We start from the raw sequence: 21076 nt of genomic DNA, 5'->3' as shown, positions 1-21076 counted from the left end.
GGAGTTCAGGAGGCTAGTCAGGCAAGTTAATGGGAATGTTTCACTAGGTTTATGCCGCCTTAAATGAGGGCAGCATAAACTACTGACAGAAATGCTGAACAGATCGGTGTATTAATTCTCCTAATATGCAGGAGAATAGGATTCATACTGTGCCCCTCCCCCCGCCCTCCAGCTGATGATTGACAGCTGACTGCCTATATACAGCATGGATATATAACTTCCAATCAGCAGCTGGGGGGTGGAGTTTTCTGCTTCTCATGAATATCCAGGACTACTGGGCTCATGCACATAATGGAGAGGACTACTTATTGTCCATGTTATTCAGAAGGATATCTCTGAATCAGCTGCACAGAACAATGTAAGTGATACATCATTCTGTTCAGTTTCTCTGTCATTATTTAATGCTACCTTAAGATACTGTAGGACAGCAGGAACCTACTGACAGTCTCTTTAAGGCTCAGCATGTGTCCTCATATAGTAATGCCCGCCCGCCACCATACATTTAGAACCCCCCCTTTTTTTCTAGACAGTAATAATGCACCCTGCGCTCTCACATAGTAATAATAGCCCCCCCCCCCCCCGCCACCTCATAAAGTAATAATGCCCTCTATGCCTCCAACTAGTAATCTTGGCCCCTATGAGCAGGCACCAAAGTGAAGATTACAGGTCCTAATGTCAGGAACTCACCTGACCTGGCTCCTGCGGCGTCTTCCCCGGCCTCTGCTCCGGCGGCCGGCGCGAGAACGCGCCGGAGCTCCGCCCGCCGGAGCAGAGTGACGTCACGGAGACCCGACGGCGTCCCTAGTAACCGGGGGCGCCGCGGTCTCACGTGACAGTCAGTCAGCTGACCGGGCAGTGCAGCTGATGCGGCTCGTGCAGGCTGAGTGGCAGATCGCTCTGCCACTTGGTCTGCAGCACCGCAGCTGCAGTGATTGCTGGATCAGGAGACCGGACCAATCAGTGTCTGGTCCGGGCTCCTGGTCCAGTATAAAGTAATGTGAAAGCCAGCTGGTATTTGCTGGCTATTAGTTGTTCTGATCCCAGCTCCCCTTGTCCTTCTCCTGCGTATCCCGTCCTAATCCCTTCTGCCTGACTGCTCGTGTTCTGACCTCTGCCTGACCTCCGACTATCCCTTGTATTTCGATTTTGTACTACGTTGCCTGTGTGGTTTGACCCGGCTTGTTCGACTATTCTTCATTGTGTTTGTCTGTCCGTGCTGTTCTGTGTTTCACGTACGCAGCGTAGGGAACGCCTTCGTGGTTGTCCGCGACCGTTTAGGGTCGGCCGAGGCAATTAGGCAGGGCCAGTGGTGGGTTCAGATTCAGGGCCCACTGTCTCTGTCCTGTCTGTTCTAGCCGGTCCTGACAGAATAGCCAGCCCTTACCGCCAATTGCCTCATGGACAACCGAACAGCCCTGACTAACATTGTGGACCAAATGCAGCGACTCAACACGATGGTTCAGGAGCTCGCTGTAAGGGTCCAAGAACAGGAGACGGCACCCCGGCAACTCACGGTGACCTCCTCCACACCTCCTGAACCACCTGTTCAACTTCCTGATAAGTTCTCGGGGGACAGGAGGAGATTCCGTGCCTTCAGAGAGGGGTGTAAGCTTTATTTTAGGTTACGCCCTACTTCGTCTGGGGATGAGGTTCAGAGGGTGGGCATCATCATGTCCCTCCTCCAAGGACCACCACAGGAGTGGGCATTTTCCCTACCATCTGACTCCCCTCACCTACAGAGCCCCGACCAGTTCTTTTCCGCCCTAGGTCTATTGTATGATGACCCTGACTGTGCAGCTAACGCTGAACGACAGCTGACTGGGTTGAGACAGGGCCGACGTCCAGTGGAGGAGTACTGCTCAGAATTCCGGCAGTGGAGCGGTCTCTCCACGTGGAACGATTCGGCCCTCAGATATCAGTTTCGAGTGGGTCTCTGTGACAGACTGAAAGATATGTTGGTGGCATACCCTACTCCTGACTCGCTTGAGGACAGCATGACACTAGCCATCAGGGTTGACCGACGACTCAGGGACCGACAGAGAGAGAAGGGTACCCCTGACCACCCTAGAGCCCCTGTATCACCGCTCTCACACCCCAAATCCTCTCTCCCTGTCTTACCACCACCCGAAGAGCCGATGCAGGTGGATGCCACTGATGCTAAAGCCCGACGCGCCCATCGCCTGCAGAATAATTTGTGCCTTTACTGCGGTAAAGCGGGACACCAAGTTCGGCAATGCCCTTCCAGGCCAGGGCCACCGCCGGAAAACTTCAACGCCTGAGAGATTGTCGAAGGGGTCTCTCAGGCGCACAGGTAACCTTCAAAAATAAGTTGTTGTTACCAATTTCTTTGTCTGTGGGGAATAAAAGTATTAATGGGTACGCCCAAGTTGATTCTGGATCCGCAACCAACTTTGTTAATCCTATGTTTTTTTCTGGTTTGGAGGTATGTCCCCTGTTGCTCCAGCGTCCTATTAATGTCACTGGAGCCGATTCTGCCCCTTTTGCCCAGGGAAGTGTACGTTATGTGACACCGTGTCTTGAGGTCAAGGTGGGGTCTGTCCATGTGGAAAGACTCGACTTCTTACTCATGCATAACTTGTCATCTGACGTGATTCTGGGGTTGCCCTGGTTGGAGACTCACAACCCTGTCTTTGATTGGCCCAACAGGGAGCTGGTACGATGGGGGCCTGGATGTGCCTCCCACTGTAATGCTGTGTCTCTTGCGGAATGTTCCTCCGGAGAGGGGGAGGTTCCGGAATTTTTATCAGACTATGTTGATGTATTCGACGAAAAAGCAGTAGAAGAATTACCACCACACAGACCATATGATTGTGCTATTGAGCTACTTCCTGGGGTCAAATACCCTCGAGGTCGGATTTTCAACCTGTCCTGTCCTGAGAGGGAAGCTATGAGGGAATATGTAAAAGATAGCCTGCGTAGGGGTCATATACGTCCATCTTCTTCTCCCATGGGGGCGGGGTTCTTTTTCGTTGGGAAGAAGGACGGGGGTCTCCGTCCCTGTATTGATTACCGGGAGTTGAATAAGATTACGGTTAAAAATCAGCACCCCTTGCCATTAATTCCTGACCTGTTTAACCAAATCATAGGAGCTAATTGGTTTTCCAAGGTAGACCTGAGGGGAGCATACAATTTGATCCGCATCAGGGAAGGTGATGAGTGGAAGACCGCATTCAATACCCCAGAGGGCCATTTCGAGTATCTCGTCATGCCCTTTGGGTTGTGCAATGCTCCGGCCGTCTTCCAGCATTTTGTCAATGATGTTTTTCGGGAGTATCTGGGACGGTTTGTTGTGGTGTACCTCGATGATATTTTAATCTTCTCCCCTGATTGGTCTTCCCATGTGTTGCACGTCCGTACGGTAATGGAGCTTCTCAGACAAAATAATCTGTATGCCAAGTTGTCAAAATGTCAGTTTGGTCTCCAGGAGGTCTCGTTCTTGGGTTATAATATTACTCCCCATTCGTTTAGTATGGACCCGGTCAAGGTGGCGGCCATAAAAAATTGGGAAAGACCTACCAACCTGAAGGCCTTACAAAGGTTTTTGGGCTTTGCCAATTATTACCGGAAATTTATTAAGGGCTTTTCTATCATAGCTAGGCCCCTTACCGACCTAACCAAGAAGGGGGCAGACCTCGTACACTGGTCCAAAGAGGCTCTTGAGGCGTTTGACACACTTCGGCATTGCTTCTCAGAGGCTCCAGTACTGACTCAGCCAGATTTCGAACGCCCGTTTGTGGTTGAAGTAGACGCGTCCGAGGTGGGGGTGGGGGCGGTCTTGTCACAAGGGTCAGACACCCTTACTCACCTACGGCCGGTTGCATTCTTTTCTAAAAAATTTTCACAAGCAGAACGCAATTATGACATTGGCAATAAAGAACTGTTGGCCATTAAGATGGCCTTTGATGAATGGAGGCACTTCTTGGAAGGGGCCAAACGTAAGGTCACTGTACTCACTGACCACAAAAATTTAGTTTACCTCGATACTGCTAAACGTCTTTCTCCCAGGCAGGCCCGGTGGGCACTGTTCTTTTCTAGGTTCGACTTTGAAATCACCTATCGACCCGGTTCTCGTAATATCAGAGCTGACGCCCTCTCCCGCAGCTTTGATTTTGAAGTTATGCCCGAAAACCATGTCGATACGATACTAAAACCTGGTGTTGTAATATCGGTTTTGCAACCTGACTTAGTGACTCTCGTCACGCAGTCTCAGAGTATGGCCCCCCATAACACTCCTGAGTCTCTCTTGTTTGTACCGCCGAATCTCCGTCTCCGAGTATTGGAAGAGATGGTTCTGTGTTGGCAGGGCATCCTGGTATTGCTGGAAATAAATATCTGCTGTCACGTCATTTCTGGTGGCCAACATGGAGCCGAGATGTTAAATCGTTTGTGGAAGCCTGTGAGGTCTGTGCTCGATCCAAGGTTCCCCGTAGTCTACCGGAGGGGTTGTTACACCCGCTGCCGGTCCCTGCGAGACCTTGGACGCACTTATCCATGGATTTTATCACAGACCTACCACTATCTAGGGGTAAGACGGTCATTTGGGTAGTGGTGGATCGTTTTTCTAAGATGTGTCATCTTATTCCACTACGTAAACTACCCAGTGCTCGCTTATTAGCCACGCTGTTTGTCAATCATGTGTTACGCTTGCATGGGATCCCGGAGAACATTGTTTCTGACAGGGGTGTTCAATTTGTTGCTAAATTTTGGAGAGAGTTTTGTAGTAAACTGGGGGTCTCATTGTCTTTCTCTTCTGCGTTCCACCCTCAAACGAACGGACAAACCGAGAGGGTCAATCAGTCGTTGGAGCAGTTTCTAAGATGTTTTGTGTCTAATACCCAGGACAAATGGCGTGACTTCATTTCACTCGCTGAGTTTGCCTTAAACAACCATGAGCAGCGCTCTACCAGTATGTCGCCGTTTTTTTGTAATTATGGGTTTAATCCCAGATACTCGTCCGTCCACTCTGCCGAATCAGTAAACCCTTCAGCTGAAGAGATATTCTCGAAACTGTGCACAGTTTGGGCCCAAGCTCATCAGAGCTTGGTAAAAGCCCAAGAAACCTATCAAAAGTATGCCAACAGAAGACGCATATCTGGCCATCAATATGTTGTAGGTGAAAAAGTCTGGCTCTCAACAAAAAACCTGAAATTGAGAGTCCAATCAGGTAAACTGGCACCCAAATACATTGGGCCATACATGATCGTAGAGGTTATTAACCCAGTAACTTTCAGGCTTAAACTACCATCGTCCCTAAAGATTCATTCGGTTTTTCATAAAGCCTTGCTGAAAAAATATGTGCCACCAGTGTTTCCGTCACCTCCGCCTGCTCCGCTAGTCGTCCAGGGTGAACTGGAGTATGAGGTAGAGAGAATTCTAAACTCTCGGTGGGTGCAGGGTTCGTTACAATACCTAGTCCACTGGAAGGGTTTTGGACCAGAGGAGCGTACATGGGTGGCAGTTAGAGATATACACGCTCCTCAGTTAATCCGACGATTTCATACCCAGAATCCGTCTAAACCCGGTCCAGTGGATAAGGGTCCTGAGGCCCCTCATAAGAGGGGGGGTAATGTCAGGAACTCACCTGACCTGGCTCCTGCGGCGTCTTCCCCGGCCTCTGCTCCGGCGGCCGGCTCGAGAACGCGCCGGAGCTCCGCCCGCCGGAGCAGAGTGACGTCACGGAGACCCGACGGCGTCCCTAGTAACCGGGGGCGCCGCGGTCTCACGTGACAGTCAGTCAGCTGACTGGGCAGTGCAGCTGATGCGGCTCGTGCAGGCTGAGTGGCAGATCGCTCTGCCACTTGGTCTGCAGCACCGCAGCTGCAGTGATTGCTGGATCAGGAGACCGGACCAATCAGTGTCTGGTCCGGGCTCCTGGTCCAGTATAAAGTAATGTGAAAGCCAGCTGGTATTTGCTGGCTATTAGTTGTTCTGATCCCAGCTCCTCTTGTCCTTCTCCTGCGTATCCCGTCCTAATCCCTTCTGCCTGACTGCTCGTGTTCTGACCTCTGCCTGACCTCCGACTATCCCTTGTATTTCGATTTTGTACTACGTTGCCTGTGTGGTTTGACCCGGCTTGTTCGACTATTCTTCATTGTGTTTGTCTGTCCGTGCTGTTCTGTGTTTCACTTACGCAGTGTAGGGAACGCCTTCGTGGTTGTCCGCGACCGTTTAGGGTCGGCCGAGGCAATTAGGCAGGGCCAGTGGTGGGTTCAGATTCAGGGCCCACTGTCTCTGTCCTGTCGGTTCTAGCCGGTCCTGACACCTAACTCTTCACAAAAGAAATGTGACACCAGAAATGTACTGCCTCAGATGAGAGCACTTTTACCAGGTATCCATGCCTGGCAGTGGCAGCATGCTGAGATGCCTGGAAACTGGCAGTCACATGACCAAATTCATAAATTGTGGTACCGTATCGTATCCCTCCACTTCTGCTCCATTACTGCTGGAGAGGATGAATGTTCCCTGTCCTGTTCTTGAGCCCCCCCCCCCCCTTCCCACACCTTGGCCAGTGATTGGCTGAGATGAGCAAATCACTCAGCAAATCGCTGGCTGCGTCGCTGTCCCTCAATCAGTGATTGGCTGAGGGGGCTGGAGGCGGCTGAAGACACCGGAAGAGGACACCTGAGGAGCGCAGACAGGTGAGTAAACCTTTCTTTATAAATTTTTAAAGCTTGCAAAAATTTTGCAAAAATTTTTTTGCAAACTTTGCTCATCCCTTATTACAGCACATTACACTGCAGTCTATGGTGCTTCCGGCAGTTTCCTACACTGCTTTCTTTAGGCATGGGCTTCATACCTGCTGGAGTTTAAAAAGGTAACCTGCCACACAAGTGGAATGATACATAACCTTTAGGGGTTTGAAGTGTTTTTTTAATATGAAAACTAGCAGGTGGAAAAAGGGTAGCCTCCGAGACGGGTTGGGGATGTGGCGTGGAAAAAGGGTACTTACTCATATTTGGTGGAAATGTCTGCCAATTCTGGAGTAAGGTTATTGATGTTATCCACAAAGTGATGGACATACACTTAGAACATGATCCCACCCCCATGCTCCTAACCATAATACTCTTACCGGAGAGACGCTTGTGAAATCTCTTCTGAGTTCTTTTTAATGGCTGCACGCTCCATCATGCCCCGGTTTTGGAAGAATACACAGCCCCCTACTATACAGAGTTGGCTCTCAGAGATCGCCAATATTTGTAGAATAAAGGAGTTAGTAGCTGACTTGTGCCAACAATTGAACTTGCTAAACCTGGTCTCAGTGGGTGGATTTTGTAGCGTCAGATAAATACAAGCTCCTCTGTGCCTCGGATCGATGAGCCTCTCTGTTCTTGCTGGTCAGGATTAGTGACCGTTCTCGGGGTAGCCAGGGTTGCTCGTAGTGATATTGGTTGACCTAGTATGAAGCCTTGATTTTTTCTGATAGGTAGGGTTGGGACAGTGGATGCCACCTCCATGATAAGCCTTGACCTGGAAGTAGTATATAACCGTTTTAGCCATGATATGCACCTTTGTCCTCTAGTTAGGAGGTTGAATGTTATTCTCTGATATGACGCCTATGCTTTGTAATAAAAAGAAAGCCTGTGGAGCCTCATTTAAGTCTCGAAACACAAGGACCCAGCCAAGTGGTGACTCCTGTAGGGAAACCACCATATTAAGTGGCCCTATATGCCAATGTAATGACAAGGGAAAACCCCAAGGCCAGGGATCCATCCACAGACAGCTCTTTCAGGGTGTTGCCCCTCATCAGTGTGGAGCAGGATTCTGGCTAGGTGGGAGCAATGCCTAGTAGAGCCATAAGAGAAACAGATTACTGATCTCAGGGAGACCAGCCAAAGATAACACTGCCAGCTGCTAGTTTCCCTACAGGAGCTACCCCTTGGCTGGGTCCAGGAATCTGGCTAGTCCTGTGTTTCAAGACTCCTAAATGAGGCTCCACAGGCTCTTTTTTTGCATCTTCATGTTTCCGAGGGGGCAATGCACCTGGGAATTCACTGCATTGAGCCCTTTGACTAGCAGCTGGCAGTGTTATCTTTGGCTGGTCTCCCTGGGATCAGGGATCTGTTTCGCCCATGCATTGTGGATTAGCAGGTACATAGTTGAGATGAACATGCTCAAGCCTGGTCATTCAGCATCTGATTACCCGTGGCTGAATTAGTTGGATGCAGCTTGAAGACTGCCTGGAAAACATGGATACAGCCATAGGTCATAGGCTGCATCCATGTTTTTCCGGACTCCCTAGGCTAAATCCAACATCCTTAGTCACCGGTAATCAAACGCCGAATGGTCCAAGTATGCTGGAGTTGCCCTCATCTCTGGTAGATACCGATTTTATGTCAAGAAAAAAAGAGGAAAATATGATTTATCAACTCTTTTCCTTCTGTTGCCGTCCATAGCCTGGTATTACAAAGTTTAATATATTCCAAATATTCATGACTAATGTAATGCCAATGGGGGTGGGGGCAAAAAGCCAAGATTTACAATGCACTTACCAGGATGGAACAAGGCACCAATGATGCACCCCCACGTCTCATACTTATTACAAATATTCATATAGTGATGACATTTTGGTAAAAGCATTCACACTTTCCCATTTCATTAGCAAGGAGATACAGACACTGTTTACATGTGATATAGAAATGCCATAGCTCTCAAACATGCATAAGTAGTCTCACGCTCACTTCAATAATAACAATAGAATTTGCTTTGTTTTGTGTTTGCATAAGAAGGTGAAGAAAAATACATCGTAACAATGAAAGATCAAAGTGACGTCGAGACAATAGAAAATTAATTTTATTATGTTTACTTTGTTAATTGATTATATTTTCAACTATATATATATTTTATATATACTATATATATGATTTTATTATACTATACTACATATGGAATTTCTATTAGTCTAAATGCCTCCTTCCTTCCACTGCTTAAACACCCACATACAGCAATCACGCCAACACAATGAGGAGGCTTATGAAACAGCAATGTCAAGACTAAAAAAAAAGTCAGGTATAAAGGAATTTCCCTCCCACTTTCTTTCACCAACAATATCAAGCAAACTTGTTCCCAATTTTTTTCATGTGATTCAGCTACCTATGAACAGTTAGTAAATACCAGAACGAGTCCATCAATGTCAGGCTAAGCTGGAAAACAGCAATGAAAAGAGATTTTATATTACTTATAAATTAGCTTTTGTTTGAAGTTCAGAGCGCTTTATTCTAAGAACAGCAGCCGACTGTTCCCTCTCTACAGTGGTCTCTAATTAAATGGGTTTTTTGGAAATGGGCATTAGACCCACACTGTGTTTGTTCCGTATAAGAGCTTGTGATTTGAAATATTCATTTTCTGATAATAGAACATTTTAAAAAGGAGCACTATTGAAGTGATACGAAATATCACGTTTTCTATACATGAAATTCATGGATATAAAGCAGCGCTTTATAATATGACTCTCGCTAAGGAGGTGTTTTTTTTTTTTTTTTGTATGATTGGGAAAAATTTATTTCATTGTCAAAAACAAAACTCTTAATGAAATAAAACATGGGTGACTTGTATTTTTTTTTTTTTTGTTATCGGCAAATTATCATGGTATTAGTCAAAATTAGATTTGGCAAATTGTGTTCTTTGTTTTTTTTTTTTATATTATTAAAAAAAAATTCATATTTACAAAAATATTATTTATAGCTTTTTCAAATATTGTACAGCATGCTACAGATTTTCAGGTTGTTTTTGATGATATTATTAATTTTTATACTTTTAGGCTACTTAGTATGTTTGCTCAGTATTTTGCATCCAAAACCAGGAGTGGATTTAACTGACTGCACTGGAGTGGAGCAGGGGCGTAGCTAGAATTCATGGGGCCCCATAGCAAAAAATGCAAACGATTTGCGAACGTTTTGCAAATGAGCAATGATAAAAATAGGTCCAGGTCTTATAAAGCGATCAACAATTTCTCTTTCGGTCCTTAGTCGTTAACTGCATTTTAACCGAACGATTATCGTTTAAATTCGAACGATTTAACGATAATCTGAACAATAATCGGCCGGTGGAATAGGGCCCTTACATGCTGCAACACAAAAAAGGGTTAATACAGAAGACAATTAGCTCTCTCTCCTTCACTGATAACCCCTGACTTCTGCAGGAGCTCAGAGGTTATTAGAGTAGTCAGGCAGAGAGCTAATTGTCTTCTGTATTAACCTTTTTTTGTTTTGCAGCATGTAAGAGAACACTGGGTCACTTACTGCAGTAAATAAGGGGTTAAGCAAAAGGACACAGGAGGCTCTTATCTTCCCTGGGCCCCCTCCCTCCACGGGCCCCATAGCAACCGCCTTCCCTGCCTCTATGGTAGCTACGCCACTGGAGTGAAGTGGATTTAACTGACTGCACTGCAAGTGGATTAAACTGACTGCACTGCAAGTGGATTAAACTGACTGCACTGCAAGTCAATGAAATGACGGACGTCTAATGCATACAGTGTACAAAATGATGGTCATGTCAATTATTTTCGGATGTCCTGAAAAGGACGGACGTTGTTTTAATAGAAACCAATGGCTATTATTTTAAAAACTAGTACGTTGTGTGAACATAGCCTTAAGGTGATATGAATTCAAAATGTAATTTAGCTACACAAATATATAATAATAATAATACATGTGCTTATTTATAAATGCACACTTCGGCTATGTTCACACATAGTATTTCTATCAGTCTTATGGACAGTATTTTTTCAACCAAAATCAGGAGTGGAACTGACGGGGCAAAATTATAATAGAAAGATCTGCAATGTTTCTGTGTTTTCAACCTACTTCTGGTTTTGGTTGAAAAAAGACCGTCCAAAAGACTGAGCGAAATACTGAGTGTGAACATAGCCTAACCATGACCATAGTCTTACATGTCATGCTTCTCATGCATATGGACTATGAACCTATATAGAACAGATTCTCAGTTATAACAAATGAACATGAGGAGCTACAGACATAAATATTCTCAATAAACAGCGACTTGTAGAACTCTTGTTGTCATGGAAAGCTTGAACACAGAAAACATAAAGGAAGACACTTGTCACATTCTATTACTATACCAACACCTAAACCAATACTGAGTTTCGTCTCCCCCGCCATACTACATAATGAGTTAGAAGTCAGCTGCAACGGCCAACTGGAGAATGGAGTCTAGTTACAATATAGCACAGTTTGTACCAAATGTATCCCTTTAATAGGGGGTGGTCAATAATGCAGTTATAATATTTTTAAAACATTTTTAAAATTCTGATGGTGTTGCTAGTGCTGGAATTGGAGAGCTGTGGACATTGGAGGAACACTGGCGTACAATCTCATTGTCATAGTATATTAGTAATCCACCAAGGTTCACAGCTCTCCTGGGTGAAGTTAATTCTGTAAGTCACCTGTCAGGTTACGTCAGGTGGCCCATTCTAAAACCGTGTCTGGCAGCAGAATAGGTGTCATTATAAATGACAGCTATTCCACTGCCAGACATGGTTTTAGGACAGGACACCTGACATAACCTGACAGATGACTAACAGGTATAACTTCACCCAGAAGAGCTGCGGACTGTGTGTATGACACATAAAGTGATAAGACAGGAGCCATTTCAAAGCTACACAGCTTAAACTACTACCCTAATACTATCGTATCAGTATCAACCTTCTATAACCCTCTCTAACCTTGCCTCTCCCTGCCTTTGCCTACCTCTCTCTAGCTAGTGTAATGTATGTATTCAGTTCACTGTACAGGAGCTGACTTCATTCAGAATATACATAGTGAAGGAAAAGTGAGATGTTACAGAGGGGGTAACTTGCAGCCTGCTGACTGGCTGCAGGGGATTATGGATAACTCCTTGCAACTGGGCTTTTGATGTACAACATGTGGCCGCCATCTTAGACCAGGTTCCTGCAAACCAAAAATTTGGTTTGTTCCTGAATTGAACAATTCTTGGAATTGAAAATTCTTCTCAGTTCACTCATCTGTAATCACTATTACAGGGGGGACACAGGAAGTATTTTTTTTTACAAAAAGAGTATTCTAGAAAATAATTATTAGAAATAGTTGCACTGTGGCACGGTTCTCCTACTCCTGCTCAGTTACTGTCAGGGGGAGCTGGGAACAATCCTATTTTATTTTTCTTGGGGGTGAGGGGGGGGGGGAAGATGACAAATTTGTGAGGTTCATTATCTGTATAATATTAGTATTTTCAGGGGAATTATCTGTATGGAAGTAATATTCCTACAACACATTATTTGGGGCACTGGGCAGTACAGCAGACACTGCAGGCAACATGATAAAGAGTTTATTATGGAAAGGCGGAGAGGATGATGGAAAAGAGAACAAGAATGATGATGTGACCTGTGAGTCACTGGATGTTAATGTTGTACATCTAATAATTGATGTATTCTCCTGGGCTTTCTGTAGAAACATTTACCATGTAACTACGTATGATCAGTGCTGTATTTTGTATATTTTATAAAACTATCCATCCTGTTACACAAATGATCAGTGCTGTATTCTGTTTATTCTATAGAACTATCCATCCTGTGACTAAATATGATCAGTTGTGTATTCTGTATATACTGTATGTTCTATATAACTATCCATCTTGTGACTACATATGATCAGTGCTGTATTCTGTTTATTCTATCGACCTATCCATCCTGTGACTACATACATGGACGGATTAACTTTACCATAGGCCCTGGGCTGTTCACCAAGCCTGGGCCCCCCACCCCTCTGTAACTATGGTGGCACTAGCCTGGCGTTCATAGTACAGTATAGATAATGTCATGATGTCCTGATTTGTGCAAAATTGCCATAAAAAAACTGTGATTTTTTTGGGCGGAAGTGTAGCCAGGAGACAGTACACCACTGAAAGTCTTTTTGGGTGGTCATGGGCCCCCCAGGAGCTCAGGGCCCCGGGCTGCCGCCCGGAACGCCCCCATTGTAATCCGCTACTGACTACATATGATCAGTGCTGTACTCTGTATATTCTATAGCACTATCAACCCTGTGACTACATATGATCAGTGCTGTACTCTGTATATTCTATAGCACTATCAATCCTGTGACTACATATGATCAGTGCTGTACTCTGTATATTCTATAGCACTATCAACCCTGTGACTACATATGATCAGTGATGTATTCAGGGCCGTATTTACCACTAGGCACCCGTGGTCCGGTGCCTAGGGCAGCACCTTGCAGGGGGGAGCACAAGGGAGCAGGGGGACAGAAAAAACAATTTTTTTTGTTTTTATTTTTTTAGTTTCCCTCCTCCCGTTCAGACTTGCCAGTAAATCTGGTGTCTTTTCCAGGGGGGTGGGGGGTATGGTGGTATTGGTCAGGTCTGGTATCGCCAATAGGTGCGTGAAGATGGGGCATCTTCAGGTTTAGTGCCTAGGGCAGCAGCAGCTGTTAATATAGCCCTGGATGTATTCTGTATATTCTATAAAACTATCCATCCTGTGACACAAATGATCAGTGCTGTATTCTGTTTATTCTATAGAACTATCCATCCTGTGACTAAATATGATCAATTGTGTATTTTGTATATTCTGTATGTTCTATATAACTATCCATCTTGTGACTACATATGATCAGTGCTGTATTCTGTTTATTCTAAAGAACTATCCATCCTGTGACTACATATGATCAGTGCTGTATTCTGTTTATTCTATAGACCTATCCATCCTGTGACTACATATGATCAGTTGCGTATTCTGTATATACTGTATGTTCTATAGAACTATCCATCTTGTGACTACATATGATCAGTGCTGTATTCTGTATATTCTAAAGAACTATCCATCCTGTGACTACATATGATCAGTGCTGTATTCTGTTTATTCTATAGAACTATCCATCCTGTGACTACATATGATCAGTTGTGTATTCTGTATATACTGTATGTTCTATAGAACTATCCATCTTGTGACTACATATGATCAGTGCTGTATTCTGTATATTCTAAAGAACTATCCATCCTGTGACTACATATGATCAGTGCTGTATTCTGTTTATTCTATAGACCTATCCATCCTGTGACTACATATGATCAGTTGTGTATTCTGTATATACTGTATGTTCTATAGAACTATCCATCCTGTGACTACATATGATCAGTTGTGTATTCTGTATATACTGTATGTTCTATAGAACTATCCATCCTGTGACTACATATGATCAGGGCTGTATTCTGTTTATTCTGTAGAACTATCCATCCTGTGACTAAATATGATCAGTTGTGTATTCTGTATATACTGTATGTTCTATATAACTATCCATCCTGTGACTACATATGATCAGTGCTGTATTCTGTTTATTCTGTAGAACTATCCATCCTGTGACTACATATGATCAGTGCTGTATTCTGTATATTCTATAGCACTATCAATCCTGTGACTACATATGATCAGTGCTGTATTCTGTATATTCTATTGAACTATATTGTCCGCATTTGCAATCATTTATATTGCTCTGGTGCATCTAACTATTCTACAGTTTTGTGCATAAAGATCCTATGCAGACGTGTATCCCAAAGTATTGTTGGTAGTTTGTAACTATGGAGAGCAACAATATGCATAATAGCTGCATGTACAATAAGGCAGGGTTTTATAATCCACACAGTTAAAAAGAAAAAATTTCTTACCCCCCCCCCCACTGATGTATTAGAGCAGTAATAAGTACTGCAAATACGTTCATATCCACTGATATTTTTATGATCTGCCCAACTCTGTTTAATGCTTATTTTACACCCGCACGCTTACATTTAGCGGATTCTACATCCCTATACATGACATAGTTCTTGGGCATTAATTCATGTCTGGCACTCGAAGCTGAACGGAAATGCTACTGTTTGTCACAGTCTCCAAGCACAAAGCAAAACCACACTCCTGCTGATAATATATGCCGAAATATTTTATAGAAAAACTTTTGGAAATTGGATTGGAATATACTCAGCATACATGTTTTCCTTCCTCAGACATATAAAGAGGCAGGTGAAAAGAATGTCACTTTTATTATTTAATGGAAAATATCAAATAAATGATGAAAATTAAATGGAGAGAGGCGTTGTAAATACATTCCAACAAAAAAATAAAAACAAACGTGATAAAATGTTCCTTAAGTAACCCAATGTAATAAAGAATAAAGGCTGGAACAGTAAGAAAATCATGAAAGGTGTTAACATGCCACTGGAGGATAACTAAGTGCTTAGAAGTAGAAATGAGGGAATCGAAATTCCTTGCGAACTTTGCAAACAATTCGGTTTGAAACCGAAAAACATTTTTTGCAAAGTCCGTAAAGAAGGATCGAGTATGCTCACCTGTCCCGGCTCCCACAATGTCTCTGGCTGCCTCCATCCCACTCGGCCAATCACTAACTGAGACAGGACAGTGCCACAGCCAGTGACCGGCTGTCACTCTCGTCTCAGAAGTGACAGCCCACTCAGCCAATCTGACTAAAATGGGATGACTGGCCTCAGCACTGTCCCATCTCAGTCAGTGATTGGCTGGGCAGACTGTAGGTAGCTTCGGGTGACACTGGAGACTGGAGAAGGAGGACACTGGGTTAGTGGGAACAGGTAAGTATTGACTAAAGTACACTAAAACAGCTAAAGACCTGCAATCATTTAGCTGTTTTACTGCGATTCAATTACGGTTTAGGTTCAGACGAATTCAAACTTTGTTTTAACTGTGGTTCGGCTAACCTGCTGAATCGAACTTTAGAAAAGTTCGCTCATCTCTACTTATACGTTTATTGTGCAATGAAAGAAAGGCCAAGAGTCAGGATGTCAGGAGTCAGTACAGCCCAAAATCCAGAAATTGCTGTTGCAAAGTCAAAGTGCTGCCAACAGTAAAAATTAAAAAAAAAAAAAAAAGGTTAGGGAAATGGTCATGATTTCTCTTGTTTCAAAGGGAAGCAGCTTGTTGTAGAGAAAATCTTTACCTGGTGTTCTGTCGCAGCAGCAATAACACAGCAGTGCACCAACATAATAAAGGGGTGTGTGGCCTCCCTGTCCCCTGTCCTATTAGAATCTATCGGCAGGTTAGAATTGCCTAACCTGCTGCTTAATTCCCTTTAAATAGGCAGTGCCATAAAAAAAACTTTTTTTTCTTTATCAGAGAGACAAGTAGACTTTTGATCATTTGGAGTCGTAGTGTGGTGAGGACAGCTGGTGTTTGCTCAGGCAGTGATGTTATAGTCGTGACGCCACAGGTGTGATGTTGATACCTTCCTGTTTGTATGTCTGGCTGTGTTCCCCAAATGGTCGGTAATCTGCCGGGTTGTAGTGGGTCCCTTGGGCTCTTTTCACGGTAGTCCTGAGTGGCAACTGACCCACTCGGACTGTCGGTACCGCCACCCACAGAAAGGGAAAAAATAACCTAAGGTGTACGGTGCTGTGTGTATAGGTGCCAGTGCACACAAAGTATGACAGAGTCCCGGTGATATAAAAATAGAAAAGCTTTACTGTAAGGATTCTTAGGATAACAGTACACGTTTCCCAAAATAGATAAAACTTTACACAGACTTTAGTGCGTGACCTTGTTGTGCTCGTGGATGTGCTTGAGAGTAGCAAGAGAAAGAGAGGTAGTTGTAGCGGTACTTGAAGAGTAGAGTAGAGGAGTTTGTCAGAGGAGCCCCAACCCAATGTAGCTGTGTATTATACCGAAACCTGGAGAAATACTTTGTAGTGACATGTTTACTTGTATTTGTGTATAGACAGTGGTCTGACCACCTTCTGCCCTACAGTTGCGAGCTACCCATCCTGTCAGGGTAATACAAGCCCCAGCCATGGTTATCTGGGTGTAGCTAAGTGTCCGGAATGTCCCAATTACCTGCACTGCGCGATAGGATACGTAGGCCTTCAGTACTAGCTGCTTTGCCCTATCGAGGTTGGTTCCTCTTGTGTTCAGGATACTGCCCTGCTCTGTGTAGAAATGTTCTCAGCGTGGGTCAGGGTGTTCCTTGGTTACCGCTCCCTTTAAAAGTGCCTAGCACTGCATACTAAGCGTGGTAGGAATAATAAAAGAACTAGTTGTCTCTTGCTGCATGTATACCCTCTTGTGTCTAGACTAGTCTGACTTTGTTTTCCCCAACAGGCCCTGGCTTAACTACAGCAGAAACAGTGGTCTCTGTGTTTTTCCTCTCTGAGAATCTGGTAGGAACTGAACTGCGTTCTCTCCACCATGTAACTCCTCATACAGGGGCCTACAGTGTGCCTCTCTGTGAGTGGTGGGGATGAGTGAATGAGAAAGGAGAAAGATAATAGGCTAAAAAGATAAGAGCACATTCTATTGGTCAGCTACAAACACATGGCATACAGAAAACATTAACCCAACACTGACTTCAGCTGTGCAGTACATAGACATATAGAAAATGTAGACAAGAAAAAGACTCATGTTAGAGTCGAAACGTCGCTGTTTGTGATTGGGTGAATAAACCTTCACTTCACACTATTGGAGTGCCGTCCTCTTGTCTACATTTTGGTTATCCAGAGGAGTCGGGGGTCGACTTTTGTTGGGATGAGCACCCACTAGCTTGAAGCTGTTTTTTTTACTTAAAGCCAGCACAGTGCCGTCCATCTATCTACTATTTAGACATATAGAAGATACTGACACCTAGTGGTAAAACTTAAGAATACTTCATGACCAATTAACCTGAGAGAGAAGGTTTTTTAAACAGGTGCATAGGAGAGACAAAAAACACCCATGGTGGGATACACCATTAGTGTTTACATGTAGCACATTCATTCCCGCATTCATGTCACATGACCTAGACAGACTTTCAGTGCAAGTCTATGGGGTCTGTCTAGGTTGCAGACAGAGCGGGGACAGGAATTTCTTAGTGACAATTACTCTTTTTTAGTAATTTGTAATTTAGTGGTACTGTGGACCTAGACCTCGGGACCCCCGCCGTCTCCCTCCTCTGCTGCTGATGTCACGACCTGGCTGATGGACTGGCCGCTCAGCCAGTAAGTGAATTTGGGCGGGATGCCGCTCCAGTTTCTGATTGGTTGAGCGGCCAGTCCATCAGCCGGGACAGGCCTTTTCCTCCAATTCGTGACGTGATCACAACTCGGGGGGAAATGCGGCTGTACTTCTCCTTTAATTTTCAACAGCCATACTTACAAAATGTGAGTATATTACTAAGATGACATTAATAATCAATTGTATTCATATAAAGACATGAAGAATGGAGTTTTGGCACCCGGGTGTTAGAATGGTACCCCCCATGACAGCTTCCCTTATGTGCTTAGGGGACATGGCGGATGTGTTGTGTCATTTAAGGGGACAGAAATGTTTAGCCAATATCTCTTGGATTTCTTTATGAATAAACAGTAATTTGGAAGGAACGTGGCTGGTGTATATGTACATGCTCATTCCTGAAGATATCATTGTCAGCTTCTGTACCAAGAACAGAAGATGGTTACAAAAGCCAAATTGTTCATGTGAAATGATGACAATCTGTTAAATCCAATTAGCTCCACAAAACAGGACAGTAATATAACAGAAAAAGATTCGCTTGTTAAAAAAAAATAAAAAAATAAGAGACCAGATGGCTGGAAATGGAGCTCCTCCATATTTTTTCCAACTTCTGTTAATTTATTTCTGCTACACAAATTAATTATATTCTTTGCAATCTCACTTTTGCTACATAGAGGCAAAAGAAAGGTGAATCTGATGACCAGGAATAGCAATGGAATTGATTTTTCTCACTAATGTGAGTGATAATCCAACATTTAACTGCAGTACTGTAAGCTTTAAAGAGGTACTCCAGCGAAAATCTTTTTCTTTCAAATCAACTGGTTTTAGAAAGTTATACAGATTTGTAATTTACTTCTATTTAAAAATCTCAAGTCTTCCTGGACTTATCAGCTTTCGTATGTCCTGCAGGAAGTGGTGTATTCTTTCCAGTGTGACACAGTGCTCTCTGCTGCTACCTCTGTCCATGTCAGGAACTGTCCAGAGCAGGAGCAAATCCCCATAGAAAACCTCCCCTGCTCTACACAGTTCCTGACATGGACAGAGGTGGCAGCAGAGAGCACTGTGTCAGGCTGGAGAGAATTCACCACTTCCTGCAGGACATACAGCAGCTGATAAGTAATGGAAGATTGAAATTTTTTTAATAAAAGTAAATTGGTTCCCTTTAAAGCTTTACGGCCCTGAGAACAGAGCGGTGTGTTCATACAGGCTCTGTTGGACACCGTTTGTACAGAGATACATGTAGAGGAGAGAGGATACCGCTGTATATACAGAGGCTAATGCCGCATTCTAGTATTGATTTCTATTTCTTCTGGATTCTTTAGAATTCATAGCTGAGCTGCAATCTGACCGCTTACATAAAGCTTTTGGTTCTGCAAAAAAAAAAAAAAAAATACGCAAGAAAATGTATTAAAAAAGTAATAATTCCATGTGTCTATCCAGCTGATGGCTTACACATTGCAACACATCTATAAGGAAAACAGGTGTCCTTATTACCATGTTATTTTCACCTTTCCTGTAGTCGTCTTGTATCAGTCTTACAGAAGGAGTCTGTGCCGGGTATCTGCGTTTCTGCTCAGCAGAAGGCTACTATAGTGTGTGTTCCTGAAATGACAGGATCTGGGAATTGATTCTTTGTGTTTGTGGATGGATACAATGTTCCAGGATTTCATACATACTGTATTATATTCTTTCATGTTATGGGATCGATAATGTTTTTATTGTTTGTATTATTTTCACTTCAGGATGTTCATTATGATATTGCCCAATAATGGGTTACAAGACGTGTATCTGTAGGACCAGCGATTAGTAGTACACCTAGTCAAAAGAAATGTATACTATAGTCTAACCTGGTATAAATTGTTGTAATCTGGTATAAGCTGTTGTAACCTTGTATAAGATGTTGTAACCTGGGATAAGATGTTGTAACCTGGTATAAGGCTGTTGTAACCTGGTATAAACTGTTGTAACCTGGTATAAGATGTTGTAACCTGGTATAAGATGTTGTAACCTGGTATAAACTGTTGTAACCTGGTATAAGATGTTGTAACCTGGTATAAGATGTTGTTACCTGGTATAAGATGTTGTAACCTGGTATAAGGCTGTTGTAACCTGGTATAAGCTGTTGTAACCTGGTATAAGATGTTGTAACCTGGTATAAGGCTGTTGTAACCTGGTATAAACTGTTGTAACCTGGTATAAGATGTTGTAACCTGGTATAAGATGTTGTTACCTGGTATAAGATGTTGTAACCTAGTATAGGGCTGTTGTAACCTGGTATAAGATGTTGTTACCTGGTATAAGCTGTTGTAACCTGGTATAAGATGTTGTAACCTGGTATAAGATGTTGTAACCTGGTATAAGATGTTGTAACCTGGTATAAGGCTGTTGTAACCTGGTATAAACTGTTGTAACCTGGTATAAGATGTTGTAACCTGGTATAAGGCTGTTGTAACCTGGTATAAGCTGTTGTAACCTGGTATAAGATGTTGTAACCTGGTATAAGATGTTGTAACCTGGTATAAGATGTTGTAACCTGGTATAAGGCTGTTGTAACCTGGTATAAGATGTTGTAACCTGGTATAAGGCTGTTGTAACCTGGTATAAGATGTTATAACCTGGTATAAACTGTTGTAACCTGGTATAAGATGTTGTAACCTGGTATAAGGCTGTTGTAACCTGGTATAAGATGTTGTAACCTGGTATAAGGCTGTTGTAACCTGGTATAAGATGTTATAACCTGGTATAAACTGTTGTAACCTGGTATAAGATGTTGTAACCTGGTATACGGCTGTTGTAACCTGGTATAAGATGTTGTAACCTGGTATAAGATGTTGTAACCTGGTATAGGGCTGTTGTAACCTGGTATAAGATGTTGTAACCTGGTATAGGGCTGTTGTAACCTGGTATAAGATGTTGTAACCTGGTATAAGATGTTATAACCTGGTATAAACTGTTGTAACCTGGTATAAGATGTTGTAACCTGGTATAAGCTGTTGTAACCTGGTATAAGATGTTGTAACCTGGTATAAGCTGTTGTAACCTGGTATAAGATGTTGTAACCTG

This window comes from Dendropsophus ebraccatus, chromosome 11 (assembly GCF_027789765.1).
Source record: "Dendropsophus ebraccatus isolate aDenEbr1 chromosome 11, aDenEbr1.pat, whole genome shotgun sequence".
Classification (NCBI taxonomy): Eukaryota; Metazoa; Chordata; class Amphibia; order Anura; family Hylidae; genus Dendropsophus; species Dendropsophus ebraccatus.
The sequence above is the reverse complement of the archived record's forward strand: the minus strand, read 5'-3'. Positions refer to the sequence as shown.